Below are 21,451 nucleotides of genomic sequence, written 5' to 3'. Positions count from 1 at the left end.
GCAGCTTAGTATATGCCACACTTACCTTTTTTTTTTTTTCCCCTCCCCCATTTGACTGTTTACTTGCAAATACTGTGTTTTGTATTGGTGTATTGGCTGGGCTTAAACGGGCTCTCTTTTTAACACTATTCTAAAGTTACATTTCCTTGAATATACATCTTATTACAAGAACTGTTTTAAGGAGATGGACATCCAGTGTTATCTAAAGACTTCGGAGATCCTTACAAAACATCTGAGCGTACTTCTGTCACTTGTAATAAAAAAGAATACCAGTTTATTTAACATAGCAATATACTGCTGAAAACCTTGTAAGACTGAAATTTTCCCTTGTCTAAGGTGTTTTGAAGTTCTGACTAAATTTATTTGTGTAGTTGTACTTAGTGTTAGATGATCGGATTTCACATCCATAGAAACTCCATTAGTCTGTTAAGGCAGAGTTATGTAAGAATGGACTTATTTAGAGAGGAAAGATAAGACCCAATGTTTTAAACAAGTTATATTCTTGCAAGATCAAAACCTCAGACTGAAATCTAGAACCCAAGGTAGGTGTCTTGGCATCTTGTACAGCGTGAAGGGAGGGTGCAGCCTCACAATGACAATTCAGAAGATTCAGGTACTAGATAAGGAGCAGTCTTGAGCTTATGAGTACTAAATATTACAAAGGGGTGTGTGGTATGGCTTTGTTTTTCCCTGTAGCTTAGGCTAAAGTCAGTCCTGTTCTGACTACAATCCAAAACTCACTCCTGAAGGCAGAGTGCTACCACTGCCATTTTTAAAGGCAGCAAGATCTATATTTTTTCCTGCTCAAATTACGTTGGTGATGGCAGCTGTAATGTAATAAACTTACGGTCAGAGCAGTCAGAAATGGATTCTTGGAGCGTGAGTGAGTTAAAAAACGTGTACTACTTCCCTGCAGTGTGCCTTAACTGTGGGCAGCTACTCCCGGTGGAATACAGTCTGTCCCTCTTGTTTGAAGTTGTGCTACTATGGTGGTGGGAGAGGTGGGGAGGAAAAACCAAAAGGATTGACCAGACAATCTGTCAGGGCCGATTGGATGCTGGAGCTTTCTCCCGTTTTTCTGGAAGGAAAAACTTTTTTCTTTTTGTCTTTTTGTTACAGAATTCCTTTGCAATTTACACCGTTTCAGCCAGTGAAGAAATTATCTATTTTCTGACACAGTGTGGGGTTTTCACTAGGTCTTCAGTTTGCTCAAGAGTTGTATGATTCCCTCCCTGCCCCCAGGATGATATCTACATTGGAAAGTGTCAGGTATGTATAAAGTACTGCTAAATCTCGGAAGCAAGCTCCTCTGATAATATTTAAGACATGAAGTGTCACTATAGGCCATTGTTAAGTGTTTGTGAAGCACACAACAGCCGGAAGCAGAAATAAGTGTTCAATGTCCCAGAACACTACATATACTTTAGCAAACTTGCAAAACCCATTCAGTGTTTACATTTGAATTGCAAATGTTTTAAAATATTGGTGAAACTACACATTCCACACTGATTACTACTAAATCTCAAGGGGTTTTCCCAGTTTTGTTTACTGTGTAAGTAGTACAACCAACTCTGAGTTTTCATCTTTTCCACTTTATTGATCTCTACAAATTTTGTGTTGTTGTTATTCCCACAGCAAGCTGTTTTCCTTCCTTGCAGTTATTGTGAGGAAGCCATTAAATATTTCTGCTTTTTTTTCCAGTATGGAAGGTTGACAGACTATAAGAAGTTTATTTATATTCCATTGACAGAAATAAAATTTTAGAAGACTTTTGATGTGTGAGGCTTTAGTCTCTTAACAAATCTTGACTAAGACAAAACTCCTAAAGTGAGCCTCAAGTTGTTTTTTGTCTATATCAAATTACTGAGCAAGGTGGTACTTCATGTGTTCCAAGATGTCTCTGTATATCTACTCAGTAATTTTTCTCATCAGGAAAATTTTGCAGTGACTCTGCTATATGCCTTAAAGTAAGTTAATGAAAATGTAAAACTTTTCACTAAAAAGCCTAATGCGTTCATGGAATGAAGGTGCTTTTTTACCCGGTTTTATTCTGTAAGAGACAGTGGTACGTTTCAGAGTTTTACTACTTTCAGTATGCTTCCATGTGAGATTCCTTGTGAAGGAATAGATAATAGTTTTCCATATAGATTGAAGTGTAGTATAAAAAAAGTAAAAGTATTCTTCTACTACAGAATGTCGTAAATGAAGCTCTACTGCCAGCTATCTGCCAGGAAGTAGAACATAGCACTGTGTGGGTGAGCACCTGTGTTGAAATCAGATATTGAATAACTAATGACAGTTACAGCTAAATTCCAACACATTAAAAAAATTTATTTTGAAGGGAGGGAGCATAAGACAAAGCTATCTTTTGTTGTAAAAACTAAGGGGGATACTGCAACGTATTACCCAAATGATGTTTTTTGGATAACATGGACATTTATCTCCCAGTAGAAACACCAACAGTAGTCTGCAGCCTTCTTAAAGTAGTCTTGGCAGGTGGTAAATGTGTATTTGCTTTTATTTGAGCAGCAGAAATAAAAATGGAGAAACACTGCAATCAGTAGGATACTACATAAAAAGTAGAGAGGAATTATCAGCATCTTTTCTTCTTTTGAGTTTTGAAATAAAAGTGAGGCTAACTGAATTCCTTTGGGGTGGTATGTGGAAATTGGGTAACCACCTGCCTCCAAGGAAGGCAGGAGGAAAAGATTAAAAGAGGATGGTAGTATCTCCAAAACAGAGGAGCAGAGAAGTTTAAGACTTAAACTTCTCTTTAACATTTCCTTGTGGGTGACTCATAATGCTAGTTCTATGCACTGTATGCTGACGGGAATGAATCCCATTTTGAAGCACCTGACTGCCATGAAGAATTATGTAGAGATCATAACTGTTTTGATTCCATGTGGGGGGAGAAGGAGGATTAAGCAACGCATATCCTGCTTTTAATCCCCACAACTGTTCTGAGATCTCTCCTTAGCATTGCTAAGATTGTTTCTGAATATTGATATCATAAAACTGTTACTAAAATAGATAACTGTTACACTTTTGTCATTTTCAGGAAGGATAGCCTGTCATAACAAAGTACTTTGAAATTGTCTCCTGTGGGATTTGATTATGTCATGACATGCTAAAGGGTATGAGCAGAGGAACTTAGGCTCCGTGGCTTAGTTCCATCTGTCTCCAGCTTGTGTCTTGTGCAAACCTGAAAACACATCAGTGGTTTTTGATTGCCAGAAACATTTTTTTATAGCATGTAATCAAATTGCTCTTCTAAAAGGCACTGCAGCATTCCTTGTAATAGCATTTGTGCTTGTCTTTTAAATAAATAGCTTTGAAAGGGAAGGTGTATGTGGCATAACTACGAGTGAGTGGCAACATCACACATACAGGACATTCCAAAGTTCAAAAAATGCAGAGTGAAAGCACCTCCACCTAAGATAAATCTTACAATAAATGGATCATTTTTTGTAGCTTAGGTAAGCCCAGATTTATTGCTTAAATGATGACATTTACATTACAAGTAGGAGAGAGAAAAATAATCATGTTGTTCTATCAGTTTTTTCTGAAAAAAATCGGTGTGTCTTCAGAACCTTTCACACTATGAGATCTGTATAACACTTTTTTTCTCTGAAGTCAGTCCGAAAGGTGTGCTGGATTTTGTAGTAGTAAACAAATTTGAAAAACAACAGAACTCAAAGTAGTAATCTCAAAACAAAAGTTTATGCGCTTTTTCCTATTTTGTCTTTGAAAATGCATCCTCGGTGTGTTCTTAGTTTGCGTTTGTTAACTTGAACGATAGCCACTAGGTGGCAGGAACAACCGCAAGTTTAGCTGGGTGCTTGGAAATAGACTTGTGTTACTTCAGTAGAAGGAAGCACAGGAGCCATTGACGCAGTCTGACCTGTAATGAAATACGAGGGTGCAGGTGCTGTAGTTTCACTAGAAGGGTCGTCACATTAATCACACCGTCTGAAACCACTTTAAGTGTTTTCAGGTAACCTGAACTAACCCTTGAAATATTTTCAATCTATTTACAGTATCTATTTACTCAATACACAGTCAAAATTTCATTTAAAATATTTTACTAGACCACAGGTCAATCTTACCACCACTATATTTTTTTACAATTATGTTAATATCATCACTTATATGAAATCAGTTAATAAGTCGGCAGCTAACAAAAAAAAAAAGCAGAGGGTAGAAAAAGCTTTTATGAAATACTTTGACCAGTAGACTATAGGTATGGTTGCTTCCTAGAATACACATCATGCATTTCAGTGGCAATGTGTGAGAGGTGAGAGAAGATATGCCTGTTACATCAGAAGATACGCCCATTTTACAGGTGAAAGAACAAATTGAGACTTGTTAAACAGTGGGACAAAGTAGAAAGTAGAATTTCTGTTCATAGGGGCCTCCCAGGATGGATGAGTTTTGCCATACAGACTGTATCATACCAGTACTGCTGTGCAGACACAGACCCAGTATTAGTGGTGAGGTTGTGTTTCTCTGCTGTGTAATTTGTATGGTGCTGTGTCGTAAGGTCATGCCACTATGTCATAGAATCATAGAGTCGTTAAGGTTGGAAAAGACCCTTAAGATCATCTTACACATCAGTTAGACCCATAATGCGGAGCTGTGTATAAGACGACCTTGGATACATGTATCTGTTGTGTGGGATGAGAGAATGTCAGGCTCCATCTATGTTAGCAATTCCTGTGGCACAATCAGAATAGGTCTGTGAAGTTAAAGAATTGCTGCTGGTGATCCAATATCCAAGTCAAGAGGTTTTAAGGGAGGAAGGATTATATAAGATTAGCTCTAGTGTAGCCGTGTGGACTGGATGTCTGCTAGCATTTGAAAAGCTTTTTTTGAGTTAGTTTCATTCCAGAGAATTCATTTGTGCATGGTGGAATAGGTCTGCAGTGCTGGTCAAAGCAAGGTAAGTAGGAATGGTAGGGATATTCACCTCCTGTTCTAAACTAAAACTAATATAAAAGCACGCAGAGGGGAGCTAGCATGAGGCACTCTGTGGGTAAATTCCCAATTTTTCAACGTGGCAGTGGAAGAGTAGGGCTAATCGGGAGGTTGAATGACCATACAGGAAATGGAGTAACCATCTTCAGAACAGAACTTTATTAATTTCAATTCTTTAGATTCAGATAGTTCCATTTTGCATAACAAATACTGTATTTCTGCAGATCTATCGGTCAAAAAGTTTGCATTTTGTTTTTTGTTTTTTTTTTAATTCTGAGGTTAGTTTATTCTGAGGGGGAGAAGGAAGTCGTATATGCAGTGGCAGCTCTGTCATTAGAAATATTGAACAATATTTCTGATGAGTGGTGGAACGAGCTATTGCATGTAGTGATGGTGGGTGAGCTAACTGAATTGTGAGTCATGAAATCACAGGATCTAAGAGGTGGAAAAAGACCCGTTGGATCTTCTAGTTGTCTCTGAAGAGGCAAACTGAATGATCTAATAGGTTTTTACCATCATTTGTTTTTATGGTCCGTATTGATTAACTAAGTTCTGGCCCCAGCCCTACAAGCCATATGTGAAGAAAGAGCTGCAGTCTCTTGAAGAGTTTCATGAATACCATGACTTGTATGGAGAAGTATACGTTTTGGATTATACAGATCTAGCAGCACTTGTGTGGCCTTAATTTGTAGTTACGTAAAATCTTAGCAAACCTGTTTGTGAATTTTAGTCATTCAAGTAAAAATCAAGCTTCAAACACTCAACAAAAGAATTCTTTTCCCTCAGAGAATGTCTGTGCATGTGCCCACTGGATGCATAGTGCTTAACGAATGTAATCTTACCTGGAATCTCTATGCACAATTTTCATTTAAATGTAAAAACGTACAGTGGAAAAGAAAAATATTTTGGTTGCTTAAGTTTCTCCATCTCATAGTTCAGGTTTATGATCTCTAAAAGGCCTTTTTATTTAGGAATGTTGAACATCTCTATTTCCCACCATAGCCATGCTCAGCATCTTTTTCAAGCTGACGTCCATGGTTTAAGCTAGTCCCCTGTTTGTTCGTTTTTTCTTAAAAGCCTTTCAATGTTAAGCTTCAGTGTTAATCATTATATCCATCTTGTTAAATATTTTACATCTTGTCTCTGTTTACAAACAGAATGAGTTCTTTAAAACTTTTCTGGCATTTGTCATTGGTCGTTTGTATGAAATTTGAAATCACAGTGCAAACAATACCAATGTTCATTACAACCTATGCTTGCTTTTTGTACTTCCAGCACAACCTGTTCTTTCACGCTAGCGCTCTCAGATGTTCATATGTATGTGGGTGGCCTTTAGCACTAGCTCTGTTTTTAATGAATGACCAAATCCTACCTTAAGATAGGTAGAGGAAGTTTACTGTGTACTGAGATATCTCCATACATAGTTTCATCCATTGAGAGGTGAGTTTAGAAATAGATTTTAGGTAAAAATATCTTAAAACTACTTTTTCTGGTAAATTTTAGCTATTTATACAGCATAAAGAAAAAATATTTCTGCGCTATGGTGTTTCAGACTTATACTGGAAAAGTAGGATATACTACAGCAATTTTAATTGCTGCAGGGTGCTGATCCATCCTTGGAACTGAAGTACAGGATTTTGTCATCACATGTATTAAAGGGGCAAAGACAGGCTGAAAATCACACCAGCACTGGGAAAAAACTTTGTCCTTATTGAAGTCAATGGCAAAACTCCCACTGAATTCACTGGGGCAAGGATTTCTCTCCATATGTTTAATCAACAAGAAAAAGTATTACATGTGTTACTAATACTGTGTGGAAAGTAAAACCAGAAAGGTTTTCAGTATCTGTTTGGCTTTCTGTTGTTTGTGCTGCAGATTGGTTTTGTTTCTCAAGTCCCCTAAAGCAAAAATGATACATAGGTAGTTTTCACTTTAAGGATCTGCTTGCACTGTCTGACTTGCACAAGTGCATCCATGTGCCTGTCAGCGTTTCATTGAATTTTTCATCTGTGAATTTGATTGTAGGACCAAGACTCCAAAGACGACAGCGCCACAATTGAAAGATAGAACGTACTCAGTAGCATGATTTTTCATTTGAAATTCACTCCTGCTTGACCCAGAATTTGGCCACATTCAGGAAGTTATGTAAGTCACACCTCCCGATCCAGACTTTGTGCTAAGCTCTTTTCCCAGCATTCAGTCTACTCTTAAGTTTTCCCTTCTCTGTCATGTAAAGTGGTATTTCTGGGCAGGTGGAGATTTCTGCTTCATATAGTTTACTTTTACTTGCAGTCTAAGCCATGTAAAACACATTCAGGCTTTGTATGTAGTAGGTTTTTGGTACCAGCTCAACTGCCTTAGTGCAAAGCCTAGTCCCCTTACGCACTACACAGACATGCTGTAAGGTTTACCAGTGCATCATACCTTGGTTTCAAAACGGCAACATCTAAAACAGTGGCTAAAAAGGCTGAGTAAACATGATTTCAAATATTACCCTATGGATTCCCATATAAATTCTTATAACAATACTTTTTTTCTATATAGATTTCTTTATATGGTAACAGGGAATGTTCTAAACTAAGAACTCGTAAGGCATTACTGCATGTTGTTAACAGTGTTTCACTTGTATGTTAAGAATAGACTCAAAATACTGAGATAGCCAGTCATCTTCAAAATGAGTGCATTTCCAAGGGGCGGTTATGCACAGCTCATCTACAACCTATGTGTGCACAAAATTAACTGTCTAATTCCAACATACTGCTGAACATACCTATCACCGAAGTGCTTGTACGCATGTTTTATGTGATGCATGATCTTATCTTGCAATACTTAATGTGGTGAGACCAGCATTTAAGATAACCAGTATACTCTTGAGTAATAAATGATGATGACCTGCTAAGATTGCTACTGCTCTATCTACAAGATACAGAAGTAAATGTGAGGTTAATAAAAGAAACTTCACATAAAAATTACATTTATATGTAGTAAATGTAATTTATACTCTATAGGGTTTTTTTCTTCCCTCTTGTATGAAGAAAAAACAGTACTGATAATTAGTGTAAAACCTGAATGCTTTTGAAAATAGGGATATGTCATACAAAGGGATCTCCTGATCCTTCAGATCTAGTCTGTTGCTTTCCCGGGCTGTCTTATGCATGACTCAGCTCTTCGTTTACAGGCTTTGTGTTGAATTTATTTGGTTTGAGGATTTTTTATTTCCTTCTGCTGTCCTTGTTGAAATGTTCAGATACACAATTTTTTGGTGAGAAATAAAATATCTTTACCCTACTTGATATTTGCATGTATGGAACAATGTAATTCTTTTTTGTTTAAAACATAGCAAATAATGTCAAATAAGTAATTGCAATTACTTACAAATTAAAGGAAACTCACAGTTCTGTCACGCTGTTACAGAACATACCTCCATCAGAGAGAAAATATGGTAGTATTTATAGTTTTAGTATACTTTTTTCATCTGGATTTTAGATGAGGTTTGTGGGAAGGGAGGTGCCCTTTCCTATGTTTGATTGCAATATATTATAACTTTATTAAGAGCTCCCAGTTAATAGAAGCTACATTATATTGTCCACTTGGTTAATGCTTTTGTAAATTAGCACAAAACTTAATCATACTTAATCTGTGTAGGAAAAGCAGGACTGTTTAATACAAGTGGAGATTTTCAGGTCTAATTCCTTCAAAATATTATTGAATGTAACATTACAATGTTCATGTGGAAACTTTATTTAAGTCCACAAATTACAAGTGTTTTATATTTAATAAGAATCTTGTTCATATGTAAGTACAACAATGCTGAATCTTTCCTGAATATTGTACTTCCCAAAGAATGCTACTGTGAAACTGAAGTTTACACTTCAGACAGTTCTTGTAGGTTAAAAAGTGACTTGTATTTTAAAAAGTAAAAATTAAATTAAGCTCTAATGCTCTTTTTCTAGTTCGAGTTTAATTGAATGTTAGTATTTGTGAAGCAAGTTGTCAAATTCTTAGTAGACTTGCTGTGTGGAAGTCACAACTGATCCCTGACAATCTTCATAAAATGTTCATGCATCAAACTCTATAATCTATGGAGAGAACTTTGTCTATTAAAAACAAGCAGAAGGAATACTTCACTACCTCTACCATGTTTTAATATTGAAAAGTTATCTCAAAGCTAAATTCAGGTAATATTTTATGAAATTTGCACACGTTATTTCAAAATAAAGAGGAAAATTTACCCTTGTGGAAGTCAGTGACAGATTTACGACTGAATTTGGAAAAGTCTAGATTAGTACACTACTAAGTCTACTAGAGAATAGAAGGTTTAGATATGGTCACCTTGTTTTGGAGAGTAAGGAAGTTTAATGGTGAGGGTACAACTAGATTATACCAGTTGAGTGAAAGGGCAGAGAATAATCCCATGTCCTGTTTGGCACATCTGGGGCACAGATGTAGCATCTACATGTGGATTTCTAAGAACCTGACTTTATATTCCCACTGAAAAGGGTGCACAGTGACTTTTCTAGATATTTCACTGGAAAAACTGTATTGTCACTTCCCTAGTGTAAAAGAAGGGTTATTAAAAGTAGAAATTACTGTCTCCTCTGCATCTGCAGAGAGCACATCCCTGTTAGAAGAAAAGAAGCAATTTCAGTTTTGTCCAAACAAAATCAATTTGAAGCTGAGCTAACATGTTGTTACTGCAGTTTTCTTTGTTACATGGGATAACACAGGGGACTGGAAAAGGTAGGAGGAGCTTGAGGGTCACATTAATCCAAATGGTCATAGAGGTTCATGGAAGTGATTCGTTTTCGTTCATATGTTCTGTGTCGGGGCGACCCTTCAGCTGGGCAGGTCAGTGTGGTCTGAAATTGAACATTATCTGTTGATCTGAGCCCTAAAGTGTTTGCTCTGAATAATTCTTATCATTCTCCCTCCAAAATTACACAATGTGCAATACCTCTGAAAGGTCTTATCAGGAGTATTTGTAGCAAGAAGAGTCAAGCCTTAAAAGGCCAAAATAAAATTGAATAAATGTAAAATTATTCAAGAACTATATACCACTGGGAGTACATATCCAGCAAAATAAAAATCAGAATATAAATACGTATTGAATATGAGCAAGTCTATAATTAGAGTAGCTTTGAACTGGCTACCATGGGTAAACAGCAGGAAAGAGGTGATTGCGCAGACTTCACCATGGATTGTGCAATCACACTGGAGACCTTAGCCATATACTTCAGTTGCTATCCTGCTCTGACATCTGCAGTCTTCAAACAATGTATTTGGTGCTTGCTTAAACCATTTGCTGCTGCAGTCACACCTTCAGATGCAGTGTCAACATATGTAAGAGGAAAAGCTGCTGTGAATTCTCACAAAATAGACTGAAAGTCAAAATAAGTACTAGGTTCTTTGAGTTTCAGTATTCACAAATGTGTAAAAACAAGACAAAAAAACCCCATAGTAGTTGGATCCAAAGACTGTTTCAGTGAAAAATATTGTTTTGAAGATTGATGTTTTTCTTAACAGTCTTGGCATTTTTGGGACTTCCCCCCTAAAAAAAAAAGAAGAAGAAAAAAGACAAATACATATTTGGGACCAATTAAAACATTAATAAAAACTGAAAATCAAACAGAAGTATGAAAAATAACTCTTCTTTACAATCCAGAAACTTGCAAAGAGCTTTAACAGATGGGGGAAATTTTCTGCTAAATAAAAGAAAAATAGCCTTTGTAGGATTTTTGCTCCAGTTTTAAATTTTCTGTGAATACCAATTAATATTTCTGTCACATTAGCTGTGGACTTCTGAGACTCATTCAGAATTCTGTCCTGATCTGCCTTTGTCCTTTGATGCTTACAGCGAGGCTGGGAAATTTCAGGACCAAAGTGTATGTAATGCACTGATACAGATTTTTGTGGTTGCATAGAACTTCACAGCTTAATGGGTTTTGAGGTTGTATAGGCTTTCTAGACTTCTCTCTTAAGCAACTACATCCTGCCGGTTTTGCATTTTAAGTGCAGTTCTTTTTGAGCAGACTAATGTCTCTCTACCGCGCCATGTGAAACCTAACATGTATTTACAACATTATTTGGCTTAGTATTTGCATAGATGCCTTTGAAATCACAGGTGTGGAGACAGCCCAGTCCTGTTAAATTTCTTTTTCATTTAGAGTTTTAATATATATCAAAAAACTCTAATCATACTTGGAGTTCAATTGGAAATCTGACTTAAATGCTAAATGATGGGTAGAGCAGTGCTGTGATACCAGTGGTTCTCTTAAGGTCAGTTCATCTCACAAGGCTTCCACCTTCATGAGTTGAGTTGAAATTGTGTCTCAAAAGCTTTGTTTCACCCTGGATAGGAAAAATCACTATGGAATTAACCACAAGTGATACATAGTACCACATAAAGCAGTGACTGTCATTTTCTATCAAACTAAGAGCAATCTTGGGATTGGCAGATCCAACTCTACGTCTTTCTATTCAGCTACTTCAGACTTGAAGAAGAGGTGATAATTGGTGTCTCATAAGCATGCCTGCTCTAGGAATGTCTCAGTGTATGAGAAATTCTTAGCTGCTTCTGAAGGATATATTTATCTGCTTGTTTTATTTTTCCCTCACTGGAGATGGAAAAGCTTAATGTGTGCTAATTAAGTCTATTTGCCCAGATGCACTGAGGCCACATTTCAGGAATGATCTAACACCTGATGAAACAGTGACTTGAGAAAAGTGTCTTTGCAAACAAACCTGAAAGGTAATGCTGGATTGATAATTTTCAAGGAAAAAAAAAATCATTTTGCAGACAAGCTTCACAAACAGGTCTACAGAAAATAGACTAAAGGGTAATGATGCTAGTCTGTGTGCCTTCTCACATTAACCTTTCCATGGAATCAATAAATGAAGTCAGAGTCATAGTAATTTCAGGGAGTGAATCACTGAAGATAAACAGGGTACCTGATCTAATGATAAAGCAGAATAAATGAAGATTGTTCAGTCGGCAAAACAGGCCCTTAAAACTTGAGAGACTGTCCCTTGAATTTGGTGAACATGTATACTGTAACTATTTGAGCTAATTCATGCTAGAAACTGTGCGTATCTAGAAACTGCAAATCCTGAATTTATCTTGAAGATTGCTGTGTTGCTATTGCTTGTAGATTATTACCATGCAATTAATATTGCTGTTAATTATATTCATTACTGTCCTTGGCCTTGGTAACCACTAATTTGCGTTTTTCTGGGTCAGGGATATAGAGGTATCATTCATTTAATTTGATTTCATTGCTCTTTGCTTACCAAGAGCACTGGTCCAAGTCTCAGACTGCTAATTAATTCCTATTAATTACAATGCAGTATTTATGTTTTGTCACAATTGGATATCATGGAGCTAAAAAACACTGCTGTTGCCTTAAAAAATTTGCATATTGATATCATGACCCTGTCCTTACGTATGTGAGTACTCCTTATTCATACAGTTTATCTTACTAATGCCAGATTTCTTGGCCTGTATTTTTAATTGCCAGTGTTAATTCCAAGAGTCAGAATAATGAAAGGAACTGAACTTAATCAGTTGATGTTACTGAAACCTGGGAAGGTTAGGCTTGGTTGGTGGTTGGTTTTTGGACATTGGAGAACATTAGGCAGAAGAAAAGGGAGCAACATTTTGTATAAAAGTAATAATATCTGTGCTGCCAACAGCTCTGTAGCAAGTGACAATGAATGCTTGTGGATGGCTGTTCTGATAGCATAGTGCCTAAATGTCACTTTCAGATACTTCATCCCCCAGTGTCCCAGCCGTATGGTGTTATTTCTTTTCTGTCACATGATCAGAGGTACTGCAAACACAGAAAGCCTGTGCATGTCCAGTGTTATTTCTGAGTGCTTCTCTGAAACGGCAGATTTTTGTGACGAATTGCACTGCACAGCAACTGTATAGCACAGGCACATATTCATTGTCCATAATCTGCTCCTGCCTGTGCCAGAAGAGCAATTTAGAAAGATAGTGACTGGGAGTAGAAAGCTTCCGTCAGCTCAATTGAAAGTCTGGGTAAAGACAGGCAGAAGTCTGCATGAACTGTTCAGACATCACTATTACTCTTCCTCATCTTCTGTTGCTAGTGTCTCAGTACTTCGCTAATCTTCACACTGCCTACATGCCTCTCACATGACTGGAAAGAGAACTTCAGCCACCTCCAATAAACAGCAGGTAAAAGCTGGCCCCTACTGCAGGCGCATCCATCCTGCTGCGCCTGTGAGACCTGAGAGAAGCAGAGGCAGTGGAAGCAGACCAGTCACGTAAGGCTGTTAAGCCCTTTGTCTTCAGCATAAGCTGTCTTCATATAACCATGACAGTGACTATTACTGCCTTCCACAGAACTTCTAATGTCAGTGTAGCTTAAAAGAATAGCCCATCTATTCCTCTTCTTTAGACTGTTTGAGGAGAAGAAAGCAAGCTCTGTACTCTTATGGAGAATCCAATATGAGCAAAATACTGGAGACATCATTTCACCAGTATTAGAGCATCCTCAAAACATCTTAAAATTAGGGAACAATTATGAATCAATTAATTAAAAATGTAGATAGGAGAGTGTTAGTAGTAACAGACATTGTTTGGATAGCATACTAGGTCCTGGAAAACCAAAATACAAACAGTCACACAGGACCGAAGATATAAGAGGGGACAAATACGATGGGATCATATAGGCAGAAAGGGGAAACTGACAGGAATGGATTACCGAGAGGTTAGACAGTGAAGAAAGGTTGTAAGGAAAGTAAGAAGACATAAGGAGAAAAACATGTTTGGAAGACTTAGACAATTTTGGAAGTTTTAACTAATCAGGAATAAAGATTTCTGTTAATGTTTTTTCTCTGTTTCTAGGAATGCAAAGATATACTGTCAATAATCATGCAGAACAGACAGAAGTCTTATAGAAATATTCTTATTTTCATTTTGGGAAAGCATATTAGGTGATGCTGCAGTAAGGTCATGCCCAAATATTTTCTGCTCTACAAGTAACTAATGAAGATATTAGATGTCAGCCATTATAATGCATACTTTAAAACAAGCATATAGGGACAACTCGCATCCAAACGTGTTTTGGTTGGGTGTTTTTTTTTAAAGCTGCCAGAGGAGGCATCTGCACTTTTAATACTGATTTTAATAAGTCTTCAGGTGCTTCTTAAGAACTGGAAGAAAGCTAGCATTGCATCAACAAGTGGCTATTATTTATGTAGACTGTAGCAAGGTTTCAAAATAGTGTTTCATAGTATCTTGAACCAAAACTGAGGAGGTGTGTGCTAGGTAAGGCGGGACTAGGCTAGACTAGAAGACTTGGCTAGACTGCAGTGCTTCGGAGAGTAACAGTCTGCGGTTAGAGGTCAGCTGATAGTTGGTTACTAGTGACTTTCCTTGGGGCTCAATACCTGGCCTAAGACTGTTCAGCGTCTTTATTAACCTGGACAATGGAACAGAAGGCACTTTTAGCAAGTACATGGGTGGCAAAAAATGGGGGGAAAGTAATAGGTAAGCTGGAAGGCAGGACTGCTACTGAGAAGGACTTTGACAAACTAGAGAAGTAGGCTGACAGGAACCTTTTGAAGTTCCACAAAACTCAGTACATGGTCTTATATCTGGAGTAGAGTAAAACCATGTAACAGAAGAGGCTGGGGGCTGACTTGCTACAGAACAGGCTGGGGGCTGACTTGATACAGAACAGCCTTGCAGATCAGGGTCTAGTGGACAAGTTGAACATGTGTCAGCAATATGGCCCTCCAGCTATGAAGGCCTACCTTATAAGAAGCTGTATTAGCAAGAGAATAGCTAGAAGGCCTAGGGAAGTCTTGTATACTGAGCACTCTTAAAACTACATCTGGGATACTGTGTCTGGTCATGGGGCTCTGAAGTAGAAGAAAGATACTGGCAAACTGGAGAGGGTCTGGAGGAAAGCTACAGCATGGTTAGGAGTCTGGAACACATGATATATGAGGTGTGAGAGCTGGACTTGTTCAGTCTTAGGAAAAGAGAGCTATAGGGTGTCTTGTTGCTGTACTTTATAGTTACATCTTTTGAGAAAATGAAGCCACTTGGTTGTCAGGGATGAACAGTGGAAGGTTGAGGGAAGTAAAGTGCAACAAGGGAAATTACAGTTAGATGTAAAAAAGAAAGTCTTTCAGGGCAGGAGGGAGGAGGACAGTGATCAAATGATAGCACAGGTTTCCCGGAGAGGTTGCAGAATCTCCATCCTTGGAGATTATTCAGAAGTCAGCCGGACACAGTCCTAAGCAACCCAATCTAACTTTGAAGTCAGTTGTGTTTTGAGAAGTGGTTGGACCAGATGGCCTCTTGAGATTCTGGCCAGCCTAATTTCCTCTATGATTCTATGATCTAACCAGTAAAGGGGATCAGCCATTCAATGCTCAACTTCCATAATTTATGCACTTTCTTGTACACAGTTTGGATGGCAGGATTCTGTTACTGCCACAAATTAAGATGGAAGGTGTGTAAGATGTCTGTTTATAACTGTTAAAATAATTTAACTTTTCTGTTAGAGAAGAAAGGAAAACTAAAAGCTCAACTACACAAATACCACAGAATACCTCAAAAATATGAAGGAAATGTAAAGTTAATGGCACAAATGTACATAACATTTTGTCTAAGTTCATATCAAATATAGGAAAGAAATATCTTGTATTTGGGTGGTCCAAATTTGGAAGATGCAGATTTTGAAAACATTCTTCAGATGTCTCAACTGGATGCTTTAAATTCCTGTAATGTCACATAAATGCCTCTTTATTCTGAAATTAGTTTTAAAATGTTTCCTTTCAGAACAAAAGGATATAGTTCAGTCTTGAAAATACCTTCTCACCTTAAGTAGCAGTGACTCCAGTGTTGCTAACAGTATTGGCATTCATGTTGGTGCTTTTGATTTAAAATATCTAATGTAATATGTTTACAATATATCTTTACAGAAACCTGGTAGTGGGGGAGAAGCAAAACTGAAATCCAGTTAGGACCTGTCACAGCCTTATACTTCAGCACATATTTGAGCCATGAAACAGTACAGGGCAGAACCACCGCTGTGTCACCAGCTGCCATAAGAAGTTAAAGGGAACCTATTCTTTGGAAGTAGAAAGACTTTGGTACCAATTACCTATAGCGTGTGGTGGTCTTGGGGGTAACTAGCAGGCATCGCAGTGACAGCTCTGAAAACTGAAAAATGGACACAATAATAATAGGATTTTAATAATTTTTTACTGTTTCCTGGTAACACTAAGACCATTATCTGGAAGTGGAACATAAGTAATTTGTTTTCTGTATGGTCTTAGTCAGGGGTGCGTGAGTGCGTGTATTAAAACAGTTGTCAGTGAGTGTGTGCTTGCTCACTTAGTTATCTCACTTTTCTGGCTAGGTTTTGTAATTTCTTCTGTGATTTTTTTTTTTCATCTACGTATTTTTGTCATCCAGTGGAGAATGAGGCAAGAGTACTTACGATCTCTAGTTAATGGTAGAACAATGAACCTGTCCTAGATATAATGGTTCAGATTCAGTTTCACTGAAGAGACTACAACACAATCACCTGGTGTTTCCTGTCTACTATATGGGCTTGGAGAAGCTCAGGTACATTAGACACTGTAGGTGCAAGTACAGTATAGTAGGTTCTTAGCCAAAGACAACTTTGATAAGCACCCTTGTGAATTTTTTCAGCTGCAAGACCTGTGCGGTATTTGTACAGGGAACGGGAGTCTTATCAATAGTGCTGACTCTACCACTGTTTATCAGTATTTTGCATGTAGGTTAAAACTGGTGTCAGTGGGTGAATGAACTCAAGCCTGAAACCAGTGTCTGCCTGTACCTCCTGTTTACCCCAGTCCTTATCAGAGAAGTTATAAAGAAGCTGTTCTATCTGAACCCATTTGGATTATAAAGAAGCAACAAGAAATACCATGCTTTAATTGCTAAGATCCCAGATACCTGGACTTTGCACATAACAAATCTCTGTTGGCTGCAACCTTTGCACAGCACAATAAATAAGTCTGCTGCGTGACAATGAGCTCATTGAGTTAGTAACAGAAAAACAAAGAAATGGTTTGAAGTTAGTCGTGTAAAAATAATCTTAAATGAAGAAGGAGCCACTGCTTTACAGCAAATGTATGCTCTAATTTATTTGAAGAAAGAAATTACCTTAACAGAGGAAAAAGTCGTTGTCTTTCAGTACTGTTAATTAATCATAGTTTTATAGCAATATTTGAATTTTACTCAGACACGGAAGTGAGATATAAGCAAACAAAAAAATGTACCTTTTGGCTAGAAAAACAACTGTAATGCAAGATGTACTCTGATACACTTTCTGCAAAATTAAAACCAGATAAATAATTCAAATTGGACTGCATTTGTTTTCACCTAAACTTTTTTCTTTTCTGGGAAAAGCAGAGAAAATACACATGATATTTTCATAAATTTCCCCTGTGCATTTTTCAGTCAAGTAAACAGACCTATAGTTATAGCATTAAGAGTTGGAATTTTTAAGGCAACTGGGCCGGGAAGAGAATTTCTTAAAACATACAGGCAACGAAGTACAAGTGACGTAAATGGGGTTGTTTGAAGTAGTGGCATAAATGGAAAACATAAACTGGTATTCCCATTAGGTGCCTTTATATACCACAAGACTCTTAAATGCTTTTGGAAAGCTGGCTCTAGCCATTATTGTGTTTTCATTGGTTTTAATTGTTTTAGATTAGAAAAAGAAATGCAAGCTATTTGCAAATCACTATTCTTTTTTTCTTTAAAAAAGCAATCCAGGTGTAAATTTCAGAAATATTCTTTTTTTTTTTTTTTTTTAATTCCTAGTGTTTAAACTTATCTGGTTATTTTTAACATACATGTTTTACAGGGAGATAATGTAGAATACAGTGCATGGAAGTATACCGGACTAACACAAAGCCTGCATTTCATTCATTTGCTTTCAAAGGGCAAGGTAAAAATAATCTTTGGGCACATGAAATTCAATGCAGTTAGGATTTTAGGCAACTGAGTTCATTAGAGTATTTGGGCACCTAAGGTTTTGTGGGTGCTTATTATTTTAGTGAAAACTTAATTTGGTGCCAAAATGTTTTATGTTCTGTGAAGCATCACTGGCTTGGCTTCTCAGTGCTTCCTTTTCCCTTAAGGCTGTTTATGATTTACAAACAAGGCATTTGAACGCCAGCTCTCTTGGGAGGTCAGTTCAATCAGTGGTCTCTCGGCACCTCTAGCACACATGGACAGCATTTATTTCAACACAAAGTACAGCAGTCACAGACAGTTTCATCCTTAAGTACAGCTGGAGGAAGCATCAGGCTTGTGTATAACAGTCTCGAGAGTTAAACCAGTTGTCCAGGAAATGGAAGTCACAGTTTCCAGACTGTCCTCAGTCTATACATGTTCTGCCTGACTTTGCTCAGCTTTCAGGTGACTGCTCTGTCCCTTAGCTGATAGACAAAAATGCAATGGAAACTAGGCACCACTCCTTTTACTAGATAATTTAGTAAGTAAATTTGAAGAATGTTTCATTTTTACTTTTACTCAGGTATTTTATCTGTGTAGTATAGCCCAGCATTTCATGCTCAGTCAAAATTCCTACCTAGATAAGAAGTCCTGAGCAAGCAAAGAATACAAGGATAAGCTCTGTTTCTTACAGAGGTAACACTGACAAGCCAACAGCATCTTTTTTATTTTCTAGCGAGATGATAATAATAGTGGTAGCATACTGATTTCTTGAATTAACCTGAATTTAAAAGACCATTTTCTGAAAACCGATGCTTAATCTTGTATATTCTTTAGTGGGAGAGACACTGTAAGCCTTTTGCTTTCCAAACTACACAAAATAAAAGTAAAGAAATTAAAAAGAAGCAACCAAATCATTGAACAGTCAAGGAAGTAGAGAAACAGCTAAACTTTTCCAGTGGTAGCTGACTGTTGCAGGGATAAGAGGAGATACAAGACACTCCTTTCGGTTATTGTGCTAGCTATCTCTATTATGAGGGAGAGACAGAGGACCGAGAAGCAGGTTGTGATGCATGTAGGTACTCAGGAAAGGAGTGAGTCACTTCAGATGATCTGAAGATGCAGCTACATTCACTTCTTAATCTGGATCCAGCATGTGCTCCTAAAGCAACCCTCCTGCTTACTCTGCTTTGATTCATGTTACGGAGCTGTCTTGGAGTGCACAAACTGGATTCCTTTCAAATTAGATTAAACCAGGTGTGCACCTTAAGCTCTCCAGTCCTAACTTGTATTGTCTATGGGAGAGTACTTGCTGGTGAAGGTATAGCATGATTAATGCCCAGGAAGAAAGTACAACTTTCTACTGACGGTAGGTGAATCTTGAAGGATTTGCCGGTTCAGTGCCTAAGAATAGGTGGCTTAATAAGATTAGTGAATCTCATTATTTATTCTAGTTTTGCCATTAGCCACAACAGGAGCCTCCAGCTCCTTATTGTGAATGTGGCAAAGCCAAAGTTCATTTCCAAAAGTGTAGCACAGTTAGGAATTATTTGAAAACTAATACGAAGTTTTTCCTTCCTGAGCATTTGTTGTGCATTCACATTTCTTTCATGGTAGGAATTTGTTAACCATTTGTTACCATTTCCATGGTTTCCTCAGAATCCGTTTCCTCAGAAGCCTGGGTTGGTAGAGAGAGCAGTAAGCAGTATTGAGATCTCCCACAGTTTTCATGTGAAACCCCAGAGGAATGTTGATCAGAAGACAAGATACACAGAGGGAATGCAAAAGTGGGCAAAATGTGCCAGCTCAAAATAATAACCTCCTGTGACAAGATAGGACACCAGTGTTAGCTGCTGACAGTGGGCAACGTAGAGAAAAGTAAGCTCTGTAAGCCATGCTTGGAGCAACGTCAGAGAGAACTGACAGGAATGGCAGTTTTTAATGGAAATTCAAAATACATGAGCCAGGCGTGTTTCTGTAATCAAAAAAACACTGTAGCTTAGAAAAATAAAGCTAAAATATATCAGAGAGACAGAGCTTTGGACGATACCAGTAGTCCAAAAAGGTTAAAACTTATGCAGCTTTGAGGAGCAGTAGATGTAAAGTGCAGACAGATGATATAAGCATTGTAACCAAATGCTGGTCCATTTCAGATATCCATGACCATAATACTATATTTACTAAAATAAAAATAAATAAAACCTAAATATTAGCATTTGACTTTCAACTCAGATATAAGTTCAATTTATCTAGCTTCAGAAGTTATTTCATGTTAGCTAAGCTGATCTAGCTGTCGACGTACATATGCTTAACCCTAAGGAGATGTGAACTTAACCTGACACTAAGTTTCCTTTGCTGCAAGCTAGGAGTGAGCACATGGAGAATTATTCTAGTAACTTGGCTGTTCAACTAAACCTTCATTCTATTGCTAGTGGATAAGCATTCAGCCATATGAAAAAAAAACAATACAACTGTGTACCTTGCATATTATTATTTCTTTGGGGTAATAGAGATTGATATTTTTTATAATTCATTACAGAGCAGCGGGAATGGTTCATGACTGAAATTACACTGAGCTGCGACATGCAAGATTTTGAACCCTGAAAACTAATTCTGCAATTTATCTTTAACAAACAATAGTTCATTACACCTTTTTGTAGATGAATAGTGTGGCACATACTGACATTCAGAGAAACAAATGGTTAACGGTGAGGATAGCAAAATAATCTTTGTAGAAACAGTGGCCACCAAATAAATGTTTAACTAAAATAAATTTGCCCTAGATTTCTTTGGCAAAATAACCAGGACACTGAAAAGTACACAGAAGTTTTCCCAGCACTTTTCATTCCATTTTCATGGAAAACAATGGTTTAAAATTAAACAGAAAGATCTCCATCCTCAAAATACTCTGCTTTCTATTAGAATTTGTTCATGAAAAATTCTTCTTAAATCTGTGGAGGGTTTTCTAGGAAAAGTTTTCTGTCTGTAAAAGGCTTTTAAAACCTCACAAAATACGTGATGAATCTCAGTGTAAAAGATCTGAATTCAGTGGTTTTCCTTGTTTTTTACAGTGCATCTTTAACTGTAAATATTTGTGGCTTCAGCCTAGTGTTGGAGGGGAGCAGAGGTGCGAAGCCACCACTGGGAGGGACCATGGCAACATGGCAGCACATTACTGCTTTTAGCAAGAGAGATCTGGTAGAGCTGTGAACCCAATAGACCCTGACTGTAACTTTGGGCCAAAATCTTTATATTTCAGTAGCCTTTACCTGCTGTCACCCATCCTATGAGCAGTTTGAGAGTCTCAATCTGAGTGAGCATGTTCTGTGCCAACCCTTGTCCAGCTCAGATATCTGTGTGAGTGTGCTGATAATATAAGGACAGAGCAACCAGGATTTTTTAGCTTAACCTCTTCCCTTAGCAGATTTTTTAAATGGATAAATAATGAAGGCTTACAGGACTGAAAGATTTTTGAAGAGCCTGGCTAAGGCGAGCTCTATTCCT

The sequence above is a fragment of the Phalacrocorax carbo genome, chromosome 3 (assembly GCF_963921805.1).
Source record: "Phalacrocorax carbo chromosome 3, bPhaCar2.1, whole genome shotgun sequence".
NCBI lineage: Eukaryota > Metazoa > Chordata > Aves > Suliformes > Phalacrocoracidae > Phalacrocorax > Phalacrocorax carbo.
The sequence above is the reverse complement of the archived record's forward strand: the minus strand, read 5'-3'. Positions refer to the sequence as shown.